The sequence below is a fragment of the Papaver somniferum genome, chromosome 6 (genome assembly GCF_003573695.1).
Source record: "Papaver somniferum cultivar HN1 chromosome 6, ASM357369v1, whole genome shotgun sequence".
NCBI classification, from domain to species: Eukaryota; Viridiplantae; Streptophyta; class Magnoliopsida; order Ranunculales; family Papaveraceae; genus Papaver; species Papaver somniferum.
Genome location: NC_039363.1, coordinates 28,675,459 through 28,695,539, shown reverse-complemented (window position 1 = coordinate 28,695,539; position 20,081 = coordinate 28,675,459). Strand labels below are relative to the sequence as shown.

Genomic DNA, 20,081 nt, shown 5'->3' with positions numbered 1-20,081 from the left:
TGTTTTACCATTAAGAGCTAAAATGAATGCAAAACTAAAGCATGTAGATTCTTGTTGTTTGTTGTGGAATGAAAACCAGCCTGAAACTTCTGCGCATTTATTTGTTCATTGTTCTTTCGTTAGAGCTGTATGGTTTGGGCTAGGAATTCAGATGCCTATTTACAATACATATTTTATGTCATGGGTTCGATATTGGTTATCTATTGATCTATGGGAATGGAAGGATACTTTTAGCATTATATGTTGGCAGATTTGAAAACACATGAATGATGTTAATTTTAATAGAGTTAAACCCAATCAGGTGGAATATTTGAAGACAATGCAAAGTTTCTTAAATGATTGGAAGGAACATTCAGGGATACATCTTGCAAAACCAAGGATAGAAAAGCGGATTGCAGATACAAATGAAATGGGACTAGCTGACATGAAACATGATATGTTCTTTGTAAATGCTTCCTATGATGATAATGATGGATCCTATGGAGCCTTCATAACTTATTGGCTTAATAATAAAATTACTGACATTTTCTTCTCCTTAGGTACCACCACAGGAGCCTCTGCAGCAGAAGGATTAGCTTTATTAAAAACGGTACAATGGGCTAAGGAGCTAAAGCTAACAGACATTAAGATACAGATGGATTGTAAAGACGCGGAAAATTTTCTGAACAGCAGGGCTACATTTTCTGATTGGAGAACAAAAGCAATCTTAGATGTTGTGTCTTCTTTTTTGTTTAATTTTCGTAGGGTAGACTTTAAGCATGTAAATAGGAAGTTTAACAGGGAAGCGGATAATCTAGCAAAATGGAGTCGAATTGAAAAGAAATGTCATATGTCTTATGACTCCAGTAATAGTATTTTGAAGAACAGAATTCTGGAAAGTCTTGTACAAAGGAAAAATATCTTGTTACTTTTTGGATAGTTTGAAATATATATTTTTCTTATTAAAAATAAAATAAAATAATCCAACTATGAATATATATATATATAATGAAAAGGAAAAGTACAGGAGAAAGAAAAAAAATTACTAAAACAAATACAAATGAAATACAAAGAATGTTGAACATTTTCACAGTGTTATTTTTTTTTTTTGAAATTAGGATCAAATAAAGTGGAACACAATTTTTGTACAAACTAAAGAGATAGGATATAATTTCGTTCATTGTTTTTCATTCAAAATTTTCATGACATTGCAAATGTGATTCCCTACCGTGCATGCAATCATTTTATAATTAATTTACGGGTACCCATAAAACAAGTCAACGAAAAAAAAGATTTAAGTATCTTACCTACAAATGCACTGGTTTTTTACTCTCGCCCTGTAACAAGATAGACTATATGAAGTGATTTTCGTGTAACCGTGACTTAAAACTCATGTTCTATAATAAAATTAGTATTTTTGTTTTGTTTTGTTTTTGTTTTGTTTCTTCAACTATGAATGAGAAGATTTTCTATTTCTAACCTTCCATTTCTGCTTTAAAAGAATTACAATGAAATTTTGTTACCATAAATTGGATATTCCGAGAATCAAATAGGTAAAACGCCATATGTGGGGATTGTTTAAAAATAATGAGACTAATCAAGATGTATAACATGATAATACTGGTAAGGAGTTTTTAAAAATAACGAGACTAATCAAGATTTTTTTGATTCTAAAAATTACACTTATTTTTACCGATTTCACATTTTTTCTTCTTTACTAGGTAGTGGTTTCTTAGTTCGAAGTTCAAATGAAACATATATTAGAGTTAGACTTCTCATCAAATTATGCGTGCAGTTCAAAGGTTTGTTAGTTCGTACAAGATGAGAATTGAGTCTTTTGCTTTCTTTTTTCTATTTATTTTGATGGGGTTTTGCGTGTTTTTGTTTTTTGATTTCTGAAGAAATATATATCGTTGCATTTCATTGATTACATCTTCTTTGACGGGAAACACTTCCTATGTTTCACACTATTTAGAGTTACAATCTATTTTATACTCTTATTCTTAAGCAAACCACGAAGAGGTCTTAGTTGATCCATTATTTATCCTCTATCTTTCCTTGATTGCATCTTCTTTGATGGAAGCACTTTATATTCTTTGCACATTTAGAGTTGAAAATATATCTTATATTAATATGGTGATTTTACTGTCTCTAATATTTCATTTAACTACGGGGAGTTGGAGCCTGGAAATAGGTTTTCAGTTAGCCTATTAATTCTTAATGCAAGAATATGATTTCTTAAGAAATATATATCAGTGCATTTCCTTGATTAAATCTTCTTTGACGAAAAGCATTGTATATGTCATGCACTATTTAGAGTTGACAATAATTTATATCAATATCGTATTTTTTATTTAGAGTCTTAATATCAGATATTGATACAACTATATAGTGAGCATAATTTTTCATTTAACTATTGGGAGTTGTAGAATTGAGATTTTTAGATTATAACATTATCATGCATTTGATGATTAGAAAATTTTAAATTACATAGTTTTTATTATTATTTGTCAATATGGTGGATAGTAATTTTATAATAGTTTATTAGACTTTTATTCAGCCGCGTGCGAGGTGAAGCCCCACCTCACTCGACATGAACCAACAACATAAAAAATTCTTGCAATCCCTATGCGTGGCACGGATTTCAAGCTAATTATACCTCAAAACAGGATTCAATATGTAGGCAAAAGAGGCCCATTGATACTGCACATAACATAATCATCTCACCGACACTACTGTGTGTGTGGTCTATATTTATTCTAACGTTTTCGAAATCCATTTTCCCAGTTTGTTAACACTTTTTGTATCATAATTTCTATTTCTAAATTTCTTCAACTTCTCTATAATCTCACTGATTTGGGTTTCGAAGAGAAATGATATACTGTTGCTGTTCAAACAAATTGCCATCTACTTCCTCTACTGCAATTATCAATTTCCAGGTACTTCAAACACTACCTTCCTAGCTTTCATAGTCAGAGGTATAGTACATATCTCCCTTGGATTTCAGAAACCATGATTTTTTATTAGATAATTCTAGTGGCTTTTCTAATTTTCTTCTTAAACTAGAAACCATGATTATTGATGAAAGAGTAGGAGCAATTGAGTTAGTTCCTTATGTTTTTGTTGTTTTTTAATCGTTGAAATAGGAAGCAGACGAGTTTCGACTACATATTGTGGGTATTTTTTTTTTTCACAATACTATAGAGGAATCTGCTCATTTTATATGTTATAGTTCAATGGAGTATGTTTATTCATTACTATCTTAATATGTTATAATTTGCCTAGTAAAGGAAATTCCTTAGATTATTAGTTACTCATTATTCATCTATCTCGATGTTGGTTTGAAGAGAAAACATGTTACTACTTTTTACTGACTGAAAACGTAATTTAGTATTCTTGTTGGTTGTTACTACTTTTTACTAACTGAAATTTTGTACCAAAAGTGGAGTTTGAAAACCAAATATTAGTAAGGTTGTTTTTGAATCACCAGGTATATTCATCATTACCTATCGGTAGAAGCCACTCTAACAAAGCTCCACATTATTTGTTGCTGTCATCTTCACATTCTCTACACTTCCTTCCACTCAGTGACAAACTCCAAACTTTATCTTCTAGATGCAAATTTGCTTCTTTATCTTTGAGATCAAATAAAAGGTCTATATACGCAGAAACGGGAAGACGAGGTTGGGATGTTGGGAGATTTTTGAAGACGGTATATTTCTTTAATGCACCTCCATCTCCTGCTAAGATTGGTTAACATATCTCCTCCTATTCTGTTAATTGAATGCAATAATCTATATTTTCCCCATTCTTTTCTAATGAGATCCTTCAATATATAAAGTTATTCGAATTTCTGGTTGGGAAACTTTCAAATTCAACATCTAACGAGCCGGTAAAAGAAATGGCAACATCTGACATAATCCTGGTAGCTGGAGCTACAGGTGGTGTTGGGCGTAGGGTAGTTGATGTCTTGCGCAAGAAAGGCCTCCCAGTCCGAATCCTGGTATTCTACTGTTCATTTTATGTAGAAGATTACACGTGGAACTAACATTTGAGTCTCTATGCAAGACTCTTGTTTTATGCCTTTTCAGTACTTTTTCGGTATCAAAGAGTTTTTTTTTCTTTCCCTAATTCCGAATTCTGTCAGGTTAGGAACAAAGAGAAAGCAAGAAAAATGCTTGGTCCAGATATTGACTTGGTGAGCTACTTAACAGTGCTTCTTCTGGTCTGGATAGGGTTACAAATAGATAATTTTAGATTTTCCCATGCATTTCCATTGTTGTGGAAAAAATAATAACTTCGTTCTTGTGTTATGATAGGTGGTCGGAGATATCACAAAGGATAGTACTCTAGTTCCTGAGTACTTCAAGGGAGTAAAGAAAGTCATTAATGCAGTTTCTGTCATTGTGGGTCCAAAAGAAGGGGACACTCCAGACAGGCAAAAGTACAGCCAAGTATGTGAAAATCATCAGATGATCGAAATTATGAATGAATCTTGGTCTTAGCAAATTTAGAATCTCTGGGAGCAAATTTCAGATCTTTGCTAATAATTTCTTAGCTTCTTGTAAGTTTGTTCTTTCTTCACCCTAACATTTTTATTTTCTCTGTGCATCAGGGAATCAAGTTCTTCGAGCCGGAAGTGGTGAACTAATATACTAGATTATGTCTCAGGAGTCTGTTTTGTTCTTCAATAGAAATTTAATATTTTCTTATGTTCGTCAAGTAAACGGCTCCTGACCAACTTCTTTACTTATTTTCTCGTGCAGATAAAAGGTGATTCACCTGAAATGGTAGAGTATAATGGAATGAAAATTTTAATTAATTCCCTCAAAAAGGGTGTGGGGCATCGAAATGGAAAATTGATATTTGGTTTCCAAGGTTTGTTCAGATTCAGCTAGTTATGATTTACTGATAAAACTTGGAATGTTCGCCATATATACATCTGAAGTCCGACTAAAAATATTTTGTTCCTGCACATCTTTCTACGTGTTTTGAATGTGCAGATAGCATATCCAAAGAACTCGCTTGGGGTGATCTAGATGATGGTGTGATGGGAGGTGTCAGTGAAAGTAAATTTCTAATCGATCACTGTGGAAATGAAAATGGTGGCCCAACTGGGCTCTTCAAAGGTCTACACCTGAATTGTCCTCCAAATTTATTGATGCCTTTAGTTGTACACAAAAGAATGTCTGTTTTCATCTGTTAATTTATGTGGCTACTTTTAATTGATTTCCAAAGGTTACTAATACTCCTTTTCTGATTCAGGTGTTGTCTCCACTAAAAACAATGGTTGTTTCACCAGCATTAGGACAGGGGTCAGCATGTTTATCATCTTCTTGTTACTGTTTTCTGACTAGAGATATGCTTGATATATGTCTTGCTAAACTTTTATTTTCCCGACTACCATGATTGTCACATGTTTAGTTCATAATTTGTTCTGATCCCTAAAATATGTTTCGGGCCTTTTGGCTTGATTCCTCTGGATCAATGTATCAACTCAAATGGTGTACTTGCAGAATTTTTCCATACCCGAGGATCTTTCAGCATATGATGGTCTTGAATTGCGAATCAAAGGCTATGGCCGCCGTTATAAACTTATTGTTCGCATTAGCCCTGAATGGGATACCATAGGGTATACTGCAATCTTTGACACAGTAATAGATCAATGGCGATCAGTGAGTGTTCATCCCCCTTTTTATTTTTATTTTCTTGTCTTGCTGAATAGGCTAATATCACAATGGCTACATGGACACTATTGTTTTTAAAGAATACTTCTGATTTCATTTATTGAACTTATTCCTTTATCTTCAGATGCAACTTCCATTCTCTTCTTTATGACCTATATTTCGAGAAAAGACTGTATTTGAAGCACCACCCTTCGACCCAAGCATAATCGTATCATTGCAGGCAGGCTTCTATGTTCTACTTTCACTTTCGCTGCTTGTTTATTTGGGTTGTCCCTAAGGCTTTTATTGATAATATGCCGTCAAACTTGTAACAACTCATGTATAGCAAATTTGAGTATGATGGAAAACTGAATCCAACTTTTGAGGAAGGCCCATTTGGTCTTCCTATCTCAACCATAAAATCATACTTAAAAGACCCAATCACTCCCAGGTGCCATATCCTGACTAAAAAACTCTATAATGGATTTGTGAACTGTCTATCTATAAGTGCCTGATATTTCATATTTTGCATGTTCTGATTTGCTCGTTTGAATTGTAGGTTTGTACATGTTGGATCTGCTGGTGTTACCCGGCCTGACAGGCCTGGTCTTTATTTAAGTAAACAACCTCCTGCTGTTCGCCTAAATAAGGAACTTGACTATATCCTCACCTTTAAGTTGAAGGTATCGTAATTTCAGTTGTAATGTTTTTTTTCTCATTACAGAGTATAATATAATTACCATCATACCAGGGAAGAATATATCCTTGGTTAGAACAAGATTTTTCTAGCTGAACAATATAAGTCTTTCCAGCTGAACAATAAAAGTGGTGAAGTTAAGCTAATTAGTTACTTAATGATCTTTAATTTTCATATCCCGTTGGTATAATAGGGCGAGGATTTGATCAGGGAAAGTGGAATTCCCTACACAATAGTAAGACCTTGTGCATTAACTGAGGAACCTGCTGGAGCTGATCTCATTTTCGACCAAGGAGACAATATTACGGTAATTACAATTTCCACACTTTTTTCAACGTCCTTCTGCGAGTACATCTTTAGCTGCTGTTCTGTACGCATCGATATGAAATGCCAAGGATAAACTTACTATAATCCAGGGTACTTGTTTGTATGTTAAGTTTTATGCTTAACGTCCCATTGAAATTTATAAGAATTATGTGACGATTACAGGGGAAAATTTCTAGGAGGAGGTTGCTCGCATATGTGTTGCTGCTTTAGAAAGCCCATACACATGTGACAAGACATTTGAGGTCTCTCTCTTTCCACTATGATCTGTTTTATCACATTGCACGCACCCACAAAAACTTTTTCCAAGTCATCTAGGTTAAACAAGTATGTCCGCTGGTCATGTCACTAAGTTGAATGCAGAATAATGTGGCACACATCCTGCATATAATTCGATGGGCGTATACATAAAATTATTGTCATAAATTCCATAACTATAATTGGTTGCAGGTGAAGAGTGTTATACCGTTCAGTGAGCCATTTACGGTGGATCCTAAAAATCCTCCACCTGAGAAAGACTGAGCCATTTATGGTGGATCCTAAAAATCCTCCACCTGAGAAAGACTATGACGTTTACTTCAAATCATTTACGGTGGATCCTGCATATAATTCGATGGGCGTGTACATAAAACTATTGTCATAAATTCCAAAGCCCTGCATCGGTTTAATGTTTATACTTTATACCCTATTTATAGACAATAGGGTATATTCTTTCAACATCAAATAAGTAGATGGAGTTGCACAAATAAACCTGAACGTAATAATACTTTGTAATCAGCACTAGGTCTCAACCCGTGCCATAACGACACGGGCAAGGATATGTGTTTCAAATGTATCCATCGATTCATACATGTCGTAATTGTCTGAGCAGAATCGAATCGATCGATCGAGGTCTAAATATTTTGAGGAGTTGGTTAATAAACATGTCCTTATCCTCGAATCTTTTAATATTTTGTATGCAAGTCATACAACCCTTTGGGACAAATATAGTTAATCGTTAGAGCAAATCCTATGGGCAGTAGAACATTATTTTGTTCACTACTTCAGAAAATATCATCAAAGGTCATTCACCAAACTTGTAACAAAACTAAAAACACCTAAAACTGCTTTAAAATCAATTAGATGAATCTTCCAAAATCTGTTAGCATTAGAATTTAATTTTTCTCTTCGATATAAATTGCTGGGTTCCAAATTTACATAGATTTGTGTTTATGTATTTTCCTAAAATTTATATTAATATTTAATTCTTGATCCATTTCTTTTCTTATCTCTTTACCTATTATCATGAATTATTTCCCAAGCATGCATAATTACACGAAGTTGGGGAGAAATGACAAAAACAAAAATCATGAAAAAAATGGGAATAAAGAGAGATGTGAGAAACTGAATCGATTATAATTAATTCACGCGTAACCTTGCATAATCCCATGAAGTAGGGGAGAAATAATGACAGAAACAGAAACCATGACAAAAAAGGGGAATAAAGAGAAATGCTAGAAACTGAATCGATTACAGTTAATTCGCGTGTAGCCTTGTGTTTGGTCAATTTTTTTTTTATAGGTTTCATTTTTCTTCCTGCCCCCTACCCGGCAAATCTTAAAATCACAACATTTTTTTTTTCGGAAAAAATCTGGCCTTTAAAAATTGTTTTAATTTTAAAAAATAGTAAAAAAAAGTAATTTTAAAAAATAATTTACCTATCTTAGGACACCTTTTCTCACCATACTACCACTACTTCTTCCACCACCATATTATTGTCACCACTCCACCAGTCTCACCAATACCCACCACCATTATCCCCACCGCCGATCCACCACCACCACCCACCATCACAACCAACATCAATGCTTAATTTACCTATCTTAGGACCCCTTTTCTCACCCTACTACCACTTTTTCTTCCTCCACCACATTATCGTCACCATCCACCAGTCTCACCAATGCCCACCACCATTATCGCCACCATGCATCACAACCGCCATTAATGCTTACTGATATGGTTAATATCAAATAAATTTATTATGTATCAACAAAGATATATTCATTTGATTAATTAAAGAAACATTTAGTATGAAATATCAATTGAACATTTATTATTAAATTTTTAATAAACATGATCATTTATAGCGGTAGATTTATTTTCTGCGAGTATTAATTTTATCTTTCTTTATCTAGTCTAACTTGTCCAAACTTTGTTTTGTATTCTGTAAATGTAATCAATTTTATTTTAATACTAAAAACCGTGATTTATTCGATCGGGTACTATAAATAGCTGGGATCCCATTTGGGAGATCCATCAGTCATGATCATATTGTATTATATGATTTTAGTATCCTCCTCAAAATATTTGCTTTTTGTCCTTACCAGTTGTGCTAAAAACAACCAACTATATCTATCACAATAAAATGTTGCCCATTTTGAAAGACACAAAACATTATTTCCCACTACTATTCACTAACATCCACCACCTTACGTAAAAACCAGCTACGCCTACTATTTTTTCCAGCACCAGTAATGTTACCACCTCCACCACTCACAAATACCCGCCACTGTTTCCACCACCCGCTGCTTCTTTCACTACCACCATTAAAAATTATTAATAAAATTTTTAACCGAGGTCACTGTAGTACAGTGGTAAAATTATCGAGTGATGATACCAGTTACTTGAGTGGACCCCATCCTGCTGAAACTTAAAGGAATTGATGGAAGGGCACCACCAGGAGTGGAGCCTGCGGCTTAATTTGACTCAACACGGGGAAACTTACCAGGTCCAGACATAGTAAGGATTGACAGACTGAGAGCTCTTTCTTGATTCTATGGGTGTTGGTGCATGGACGTTCTTAGTTGGTGGAGCGACTTGTTTGGTTAATTCTGTTAACGAACGAGGTCTTAGCCTGTTAACTAGCTTTTCGGAGGATTCCCTCCGCGACCAACTTCTTAGAGGGACTATGGCCGTTTAGGCCACGGAAGTTTGAGGCAATAACAGGTCTGTGATGCTCTTAGATGTTCTGGGCCGCACGCGCGTCACACTGATGTATTCAACGAGTATATAGCCTTGGCCGACAGGCCCGGGTAATCTTCGAAAATTTCATCGTGATGGGGATAAATCATTGTAATGGACCCTATCCAAAGATAATCCAACAACCAGACTCGATTACCCGTTAATGTTGAGCGTTAAGGCCGTTGTTATCGATGCATCTAGCGCTTTTCCCTTCTGGGTGGCTTAAGATATGTCTGGATTTCTGTTCAGGTGTATGCTCGCCTTCGACCAGGGTCACACTCTTTCGATGGCTATACCTTCAACATGCGAACATGTTACACTATTGGCTAAGCAGGGACTGCAGGTGTGCCACTTTAACGGTCGTGAATACGTAAACCCAACTAGAGTGGTGTGCCGATTCCCCGTTCCGTAACCTTTGCGACACGGAATGTGTCAAAATTATTGCCTGCTTTGCAGGTTGCCCAGGTTATGCGAGCCGGTGGAAAACTTAGCTATATTTTGGGAGTTAACATCGTCACCTGCCCTACCTCGAATTTCTCGGGACTACAGGGCTATGGTTTCTGGATACCAGTTACCTGAGTTCGAAACTTGGTAGCACCAAATTCTTTACCGATCAATATATATATATATATATATATATATAGTTTTTAATACACTTATTTATTAATAAAAATATGTATTTATTTGATTTATTAAATGAACACTCATCATGAAAAATTAATTAATCATTCATCATGAGCAATTAATAGGACACTAATTAATAAAGTATTTATAATGGTTAGTTGAAAAAATCACGACCATACATTTATCCCTCTTAGACAAATCTCGACCGATCTTTATCTAGCCTAACTTAGCCAAACTTTGTTCTGGATTCTATATGAAATTGTTTTCTGATCACCATGCCTATATTAATTACACCATGCATGTATGCTTTAAAAAAATAAAATAAACTAAATCATGCTTGTAAACTTGCATAGTGGCATGGTGTCAAACAAGAAAGCTAGTTTCATATACCACTTTAGGCGTGCTGAACACCGATGCATTCATCCGACAATACTGTATGTAAGTAAGCGAAGTGTACCATTCTTTGGTAGATTTTTTTTTCTTTTTCTTTTTGGGTTTTATATATTTCCGCCCCTCACTTTTCCCATTTCCCATCTCTTTTCCTATTTATAAAAGCAATTCACGTATTAATTTTGGTTTTTCCTATTTACCACCTACAAAAGTCAAATCAAGTTTGACTATGATTACTGCCATTTTTATTTTTCTTCTTCGTTGATCTCTTTTCTTTATGGAACAAAACCATTAAAAACCGCTGCCATGGTGGGGAGTGCGGATCTAAGAAAAACGAAACACTAGTGATTAGATTATGAAACGAACACATTATGCATCCTTTGTGGTGGTCTGCATAACAACTATGCAATTAATTTTCGAAAATTGAGCTTAAAAGGATAAATACCTCCGAATTTTTTCATAAAAACTCTAAATTTGATATTGTTGTTTGTACACATTGTGTATATCTCTTAAAAATCTTTCCAACGAGATAAAATTTGTAAAATTCCAAGGTACGGATTTTTAGGTATGTTATATTCTAGTTTGCTTGCCAATTATTGATAAGCATGTATATCCTACATTTTATACCCATATTTATATTAACTATGATACAATATTTTAGTTACTAATACTAGTTTAGTGCTTTTGTAGAAAGTACAAGTGAATTCGATCATCCAGCAAATAAACAGCAAAATGTGAGACTTAATGGTGTTTGCGACGAAAATGGAAAAATGTGGTTGGCCTGGTACTTCCATATATCAGCAACCACAATGATGAAGTGTGGTTGGCCTGGTATTTCCATGTCTCAGCAACCACAATGATCAATTATGCCGGCGTGGTATTTCTATATATCAGCAACACTTATTATGCTGGCCTGGTATTTCCATGTATCAGCAGCCGGGTTGGCCTGGTATTTCCATGTATCAGCAACCACAATTATAAAATGGGGTTGACCTGGTATTTCCATATATCAGCAACCACAATGATGAAATGAGGTTGGCCTGGTATTTCCATATATCAACAACCACAATGAAAAAATGACAAAATGTAGCTGGCCTGGTATCTCCATATATATCAACAACATAAAATTGTTTCATATGCGAGGCACAAACGCAGCAAATGAATAGAAATCAAAGTGGGGTTGGCACATGCAAACTGAAAATTGGAGTATTTTATCTTTCTTACTTTATTACAAATATACTCCACCGGGAAAGATAATTTGTTTGCCATGAGAAGAATTAATTGAGGAATATTTACACGTGAGATTATTTTGGAAATAAAGTAACTCTTTCTTCATTTGGGAGATTTTCGAAATAACGAGAGATTATTATTTCATTGGAAGAACGAGGTGGCAATACTATTTGGGGAAAGATACTGATGATGACATCAACTTGCATTCAAGATATTTTCATAAAATCATTTATTTTGATTCTTTGATTAATGAAATAAAATAAAGGAAGGTTATAAGAAGGGGTGTCGACTATTTGAGAGGAGAGCCCAGCCACAGGGCCGTAAGTAGAGAAGGGTTTTGAAGTTTTGTTTTCGATTCTTCATTTTTCATTAGTTAGAGTTTGATTTTAATATGTTTATGGCTTTTGAGAAATCCATGTCTAGCTAGAGTCATGTTAGGGTTTAGGTAGAAACCAATTTAATTGTGTAAACTCTACATTTATATGCTCAATAATGATTTGAATGACTAGCAGTTTTTCTTCATATGGCTTTGTATTTTATTGTTCATGTGATTTTCTTGATTATTTATGCTTTTCAATTGATATGGCGTGCTTTGGTTAAGTTCTTTGGCGTGATATGCTTTAGGATTGATAGGTAATGCTTTAGAATCACTACCCATGAAGCGAAGAAAATTACAACAGAGAAACAATATTTGAAAATGCATGGAATATATTTTTAATGACTAGTAGAATTTGCATAATTAATTGGTGGAAACCGAAAATCCTAATAACCCGCACTCATTTTGTTTATCTTTAAATTATTTATTACTTCATTTTGTTCCGAATTTCTAAAAATCCTTAAAACATTATCTTGTTGATTTCTTAATTTTTGGTATTAGTTGGTAGAGTATTTCACACTCCTCGTGGGAACGACCTGTACTTGCCATTGTCTACTAGTTAGACGATGTGCACTTGCAGTATACTATTGTAGGTTTCCGAGCCTATCAAGTTTTTGGCGCCGCTGCCGGGGAGTGGTTGCAAAATACTCTCTAGTTGATATCATTATATATGGTTTATTTTTAGTTTTTGTACATAATTTATTTTTATTTTTCTTTTAAATTTCTTTTAGTCTTTTTATGTAGTTTGCTTGATTTTTTTTAGGTACCTTAGTCCGAAGTGCGGCGGGCGAAAAGCAAGTATGTACTCGGCAAGATTTTGCAAGAGCCACTTGGAAGATCCATTAGAGGTTTGCTTAGCTCATTTTGGGTTTGGTTTTGATGATGATAGTGTTATTTGTGAAGTCAATGCCTTGTTAGACTCTGCACCATTGCTAGACACTAATAAATGGAACCCCAAATTAGAACCTCTAGTTTTGTCCGAGTCTCGACTAGTTCCATCTGTCGAGGAAGATCCGACCTTGACCCTTAAGCCATTAAGTTCTGAATTTTTTCGTCTTGATGATATTAATAATGAAACCGTTTTAAATGATAATGGGTCTATGAGTCGTGATATTATTGCTCCATTGAGCTCTTGTTCCGCGGATTATTTCAGCTGATTTAGAACCTGATTTAGAGCGTGTTCCGCCAATAAAAACTGTCAAATAATCTGAATTTGTTGTGTATGGGAATGATTTACTTATCCCATCTATGCATTATTTGAATATCACTTACAGTTTTCGATTGAGAATGAATTTACATACCGTTTTGGAGGTTTATAATGTTCACAAGTTCATATCTTCAGCTGACCGGATTAGTTGGGATGATCCTCAACTTTTTAGACTCTATATATATATGATTGGATGTCTACTTTGGGGTACCAACCTCACCTTGTTTGAGACTACATTCTATTGGCAAGTAGGGAAACAAATACATTTCGCTTCATGGGAGTCAACCCATCAGATTTGTTCCCTCTACTCTATCTCTTATTTTTATTGTTTATTTTTGTATTTCTCATCTTAATTTCTACGTTGGATGACTCAATTACATTGAGGACAATGTAATGTTTAAGTGTGGGGGAGTGGGTAATTATCCATATTTTTGTAGGTTTTCACTTTTCTTAGAATAAAAAAAAAAATCAATTGCATAATATCTCTGTTTTGCTCGAGGACTAGCAAAATATAAGTGTGGAGGTGTTGATAAGCATGTATATGCTACATTTTATACCCATATTTATATTAGCTATGATACAATATTTTAGTTACTAATACTATTTTAGTGCTTTGTAGAAAGTACAAGTGAATTCGATCATCCAGCGAATAAACAACAAAATGTGAGACTTAATGGTGTTTGCGACGAAAATGGAAAAATGTGGTTGGCCTGGTACTTCCATATATCAGCAACCACAATGATGAAATCTGGTTGGCCTGGTATTTCCATGTATTAGCAACCACAATGATCAATTATGTTGTCCTGGTATTTCTATATATCAGCAGCACTTATTATGCTGGCCTGTTATTTCCATGTATCAGCAGCCGGGTTGGCCTGGTATTTCCATGTATCAGCAACCACAATTATGAAATGGGGTTGGCCTGGTATTTCCATATATCAGCAACCACAATGATGAAATGAGGTTGGCCTGGTATTTCCATATATCAGCAACCACAATGAAAAAAATGACAAAATGTAGCTGGCCTGGTATCTCCATATATATCAGTAGCATAAAATTGTTTCATATGCGAGGCACAAACGCAGCAAATGAATTGAAATCAAAGTGGGGTTGGCACATGCAAACTGAAAATGGGAGTATTTTATCTTTCTTACATTATTACAAATATATTCCACCGGGAAAGATAATTTATTTGCCATGTGAAGAATTAATTGAGGAATATTTACACGTGAGATTATTTTTGAAATAAATTAACTCTTTCTTCATTTAGGAGATTTTGGAAATAAGGAGAGATTATTATTTCATTGGAAGAACGAGGTGGCAATACTATTTGGGGAAAGATACCGATGATGACATCAACTTGCATTCAAGATATTTTCATAGAATAATTTATTTTGATTCTTTGATTAATGAAATAAAATAAAGGAAGATTATAAGAAGGGGTGTGGACTATTTGAGAGGAGAGCCCGGCCACAGGGCCGTAAGTAGAGAAGGGTTTTGAAGTTTTGTTTTCGATTCTTCATTTTTCATTAGCTAGAGTTTGATTTTAATATGTTTATGGCTTTTGAGAAAGCCATGTCTAGCTAGAGTCATGTTAGGGTTTAGGTAGAAACCAATTTAATTGTGTAAACTCTACATTTATATGCTCAATAATGATTTGAATGACTAGCAGTTTTTCTTCATATGGCTTGGTATTTTATTGTTCATGTGATTTTCTTGATTATTTATGCTTTTCAATTGATATGGCGTGCTTTGGTTAAGTTCTTTGGCGTGATATGCTTTAGGATTGATAGGTACTGCTTTAGAATCACTACCCATGAAGCGAAGAAAATTACAGCAGAGAAACAATATTTGAAAATGCATGGAATATATTTTTAATGACTAGTAGAATTTGCATAATTAATTGGTGGAAACCGAAAATCCTAATAACCCGCACTCATTTTGTTTATCTTTAAATTATTTATCATTTCATTTTGTTCCGAATTTCTAAAAATCCTTAAAACATTATCTTGTTGATTACTTAATTTTTGGTATTAGTTGGTAGAGTATTTCACACTCCTAGTGGGAACGACCTGTACTTGCCATTGTCTACTAGTTAGACGCTGTGCTCTTGCAGTATATTATTGTAGGTTTCCGAACCTATCAAGTTTTTGGCGCATACTCTCTAGTTGATATCGTTGTATATGGTTTATTTTTAGTTTTTGTACATAATTTATTTTTATTTTTCTTTTAAATTTCTCTTAGTCTTTTTATGCAGTTTGCTTGATTTTTTTTAGGTACCTTAGTCCGAAGTGCGGCGGGCGAAAAACAAGTATGTACTCGGCAAGCTTTTGCAAGAGACACTTGGAAGATCCATTAGAGGTTTGATTAGCTCATTTTGGGTTTGGTTTTGATGATGATAGTGTTATTTGTGAAGTCAATGCCTTGTTAGACTCTGCAACATTGCTAGACACTAATAAATGGAACCCCAAATTAGAACCTCTAGTTTTGTCCGAGTCTCGACTAGTTCCATCAGTCGAGAAAGATCCGACCTTGACCCTTAAGCCATTAAGTTCTGAATTTTTTCGTCTTGATGATATTAATAATGAAACCTTTTTAAATGATAATGGGTCTATGAGTCATGATATTATTGCTCCACCGAGCTCTTGTTCCGCCGAAATTATTTCAGCTTATTTAGAGCGTGTTCCGCCAATAAAAACTGTCAAACAATCTGAATTTGTTGCGTATGGGAATGATTTACTTATCCCATCTATGCATTATTTGAATATCACTTACAATTTTCGATTGAGAATGAATTTACATACCGTTGTGGAGGTTTATAGTGTTCACAGGGACATATCTTCAGCTGACCGGATTAGTTGGGATGATCCTCAACTTTTTAGACTCTATATATATGATTGGATGTCTACTTTGGGGTACCAACCTCACCTTGTTTGAGACTACATGCTATTGGCAAGTAGGGAAACAAATATATCTTATAGAGGCGAAATTGAGAATAATAATAGACGAAAACTATAAAACATAACACACTAGAAACCGGATTTGAAGAAATATATCTTCTTTAGATTATGACTAAGAAAACTATTACATTCTCTCTTTGTTATGCTCACAATCTCTTGAAACAATTGATAACCTTAAACTGTTTGCTAAGCTTGTTTTGACAATAACTTAGGTGTTTGTCTACAAGCTTTCTCTAGGTATGTATGTTAAATCTCATTTTCTAGGTGTCAAACCCCACTCTCTAGATGTCCTTAGATATGATCTAAACTTCTCTATTTATATTTTTTGGTTTGGTTTCTCAAACTTTCTAGAAATCTATTTCTTTATCTAGTAATAATTCCTTTTCTAGGTATATTTCCCTTTTTAGGAATATTACCTTGTTCTAGGAATGTTTCCACGTCTAGGAATAATTTCTTATCTCAAAATATTTCCTTATCTAGGTTATTGCTTTAAATCAGTTTTTCCCTCCTAAAGTACAATTCTACCATCAATTACTAAGTTCCTAAAAGAAGAAAGATACACATGTACCGTCCCCCCCTTAAGAATTTGAACTCCTATGAAAGTTAAAACTCGGGGTTAGGGAACTCGGGAGTTTCTTTCACCCTGCTGGACCATTTTTCCTCGCTAGGAACTTGACTTTGACTTCCAATTAGAAAAACGTCCTTATATTCTTGTCTTGTCTTAGTCACTCTTCGTTCCGTAATGCAATCTTTTTCAAGTGATTCTTCTCTATCAAACCACAAGTCTTCTACATTTGGAAAGATCATCTTGTCATCTCCATCATCGTCTAGTAATGGTGGTTCAAACATCTTAAACCTTCCTAGGTCGTCACTTTGTTGTTTGGTAAGGGATTTCAAACAAATTCTACTCGGCTTCTCGTAAAGAGAGTGGATCACAAGGAGAATGAACTTTGTACTAGAATTCACCAACCGTTTTTCATTAGTGGGTATAATCAAGCTAGCTACCTCAAGGGGAGAGTCTATAGATTATATTACAAAAGCTTTCCCATCTTTGGTAAATGTGTATTTCGCTCCCTCCTGTGTAGAGTCGCATCTTGATCCCACAAGTTAGGACTACCAAGTACAACTTGACAAATATCTAATGGAACCACGTGTCATGCAACCTCATCAATGTATGACTCATCAAAATCAAAGTTGAATGTACACTGCTCTGCAACCTATAGTGCACCTTCCTTTTGAAGCCACCCTAAAGGATGTTTCGGGTGTTTTAAAGTTTCAAACCCAACTTCTGTACTAAAGAATATGAAAGTAAATTCTATGACTTCATAGGTCAATAAAAACATCTATAAGTGTTGTCTTAACCTGCATCTTAACTGTGAATAGTCGTTCCCTAAGGTAATCTTTTAAAGGTCCTTATTTTGCTCCTGCAATAAGAGAGAGCTTTGAGTTGGGTTCCTTTAGTCCTTGGACTTCTATTGGATCTTGTGCGACTAGTGTGGGTATCATGGATTCTCTCTTCTACAACCCTTTTGTTTTACATTAGGATACTTCATCCAACACTTGTCGACAACATGTCCTGTTTATTTGCAGTGAGTGAAAATCAAACCTTCTTTGACTTTAGACTTCATCCTGTTTTCTCCTTTCATCTCCTTTAGCGACGAAACCTCCAGACTTCCCCTTAGTGCTTCCCTCCAGATCATATTTCTTAAGCCCTCCTTCAATATCATTAGCTTTTATGCTTACTTCAGAAGTATCAACTGAAAACATCTTCAACTCCTTGGAGATATACTCATGGAGTCCGGAGATATACTTCATATAGATAACATGATCTCCTAAATCTAAATCCAAAACCATAGATTGGTTCTGAAATTCCGAAGTACATTCTTGCACGGTTTGATTGCAGGCCTGTTTCAATTTGTACCACTTGTACCATCTTTCCTCAAGGTAGCCAACCAGATAAAACCGTTTCCTTACAACTTCCTTGAATTTTTTCCGTGACAATGCTTACTTACCTAGGTTTTGTCTTTGATAAGCTTTCCGCCAAGTTAGAGCATGGTTTTGTAGCTTCAATTCCGCAAAAGAAATCTTTTCCTTTGAACCATATTCAAAGAAATAAAAATACGTCTCTAAACATTCAATCCAATCATCCAATTTTTCTACATCGACACTCCCATCGTAAAGTGGAATATCAACATGAAAATCAATTTTCAAATTCTTACCATGAAGTTTAGTTGAAGTAGAACGTTTAAGAAATTCACATTCTTTTTTTTTCTTCATCTTCCGAATCCCTAGATGAAGACGTAATCTTTTTTTTCATCTTGGACTTGGGTGTATGAGAACGAATACATTCAGTCAATTCTTTAAGGGTAGTTTGAATTGACTTCATGTCTGTTTGTAGTGCAACCACCTTTTCTTCCGTAGTTTGTGGTTCGACATGTTTAGGATCATCGTTTGACTTACCCATCTTTGGTTCCCTTGTTATCCTAAGGTCTTCTAGCTTCTCTAGTACCTCACCAAGCTTTATGTACAGAGATCTAGTGAAAACCATAAATCATAGGGATATTCCCTAAAAGAAACTAACCTTGCTCTTGATGCCAACTTGATGCGTATGATCTCTTTACCTTGGTAACTATTATTATAGAGGCGGAATTCAAAATAATAATAGACGAAAATTAGAAAACAGAACACACTAGAAACCAGATTCAAATAAATATATATTCTCTAGATTATGAACAAGAAAACTATTACAATTTTCTCTTTGTTACGCCACAATCTCTCTAAACAGTTGATAACCTTAAGCTGTTTGCTAAGATTGTTTTGACAATAACTTAGGTGTTTGTCTACAAGCATTTTGTAAGTATGTATGTTAAACCTCCTTTTCTAGGTGTCAAACCACACTCTCTAGATGTCCTTATCTATGAGCTAAACATCTTTATTTATAGATTTTGGTTTGGTTTATCAAACTTTCTAGAAACCTATTTCCTTATCTAGGAATAATTCCTTTTCTAGGTATATTTCCCTTTCTAGGAATATTACTTTTTCCTAGGAATGTTTCCTTGTATAGGAATAATTCCTTATCTCAGAATATTTTCTTATCTAGGTTACTGCATTAAATCAATATTCCCTCCTAAAGTACAATTATACCCTCAATCTTATTTGAGGATTATTAAGTTCCTAAAAGAAAAAAGACACACCTTTACCAGTTAGGTTTTATTTTATAAAAAAATGGCCATAAAAGGGACTCCCTCCCTTCGGGCCAATCAATTATTGTAGTTCACTCTATTCCTTGATCTTTTAGCATTAGTTTGTTGAAACACATACAACTTAATCGGTTAACCTTAATAGAAAATCACTAATTGAAAATATAGGGGAAAATTTCCAAATCCTTAGAAAAAGTTAATGGTTAAATGCATTGTATACAATTTCTTTTTTGTTTTAGATTAAGTCAATCCATTCAGAGTATGGCTGTTCGGAACTGTCCAGACTACGAAGATTAGGTAAAACCTCATTGGTGATTTAAAGGTCTTATCATTCTTGGATTTTTTTACTATGAGAAAGGTCACTACCACCACTCTCACATACTTTTTTGGTTCCTGAAAAAAGTATATGATGTGGTGCATCAGGAAGG

The 20,081-nt window shown here is 34.5% G+C and overlaps 1 pseudogene; it reads left to right on the top strand.

Moving 5' to 3' along the window:
* The first annotated feature begins 2,676 nt into the window (after positions 1 to 2,676).
* On the top strand, positions 2,677 to 7,606 carry LOC113287215 (annotated as a pseudogene).
* Positions 7,607 to 20,081: the final 12,475 nt, after the last annotated feature.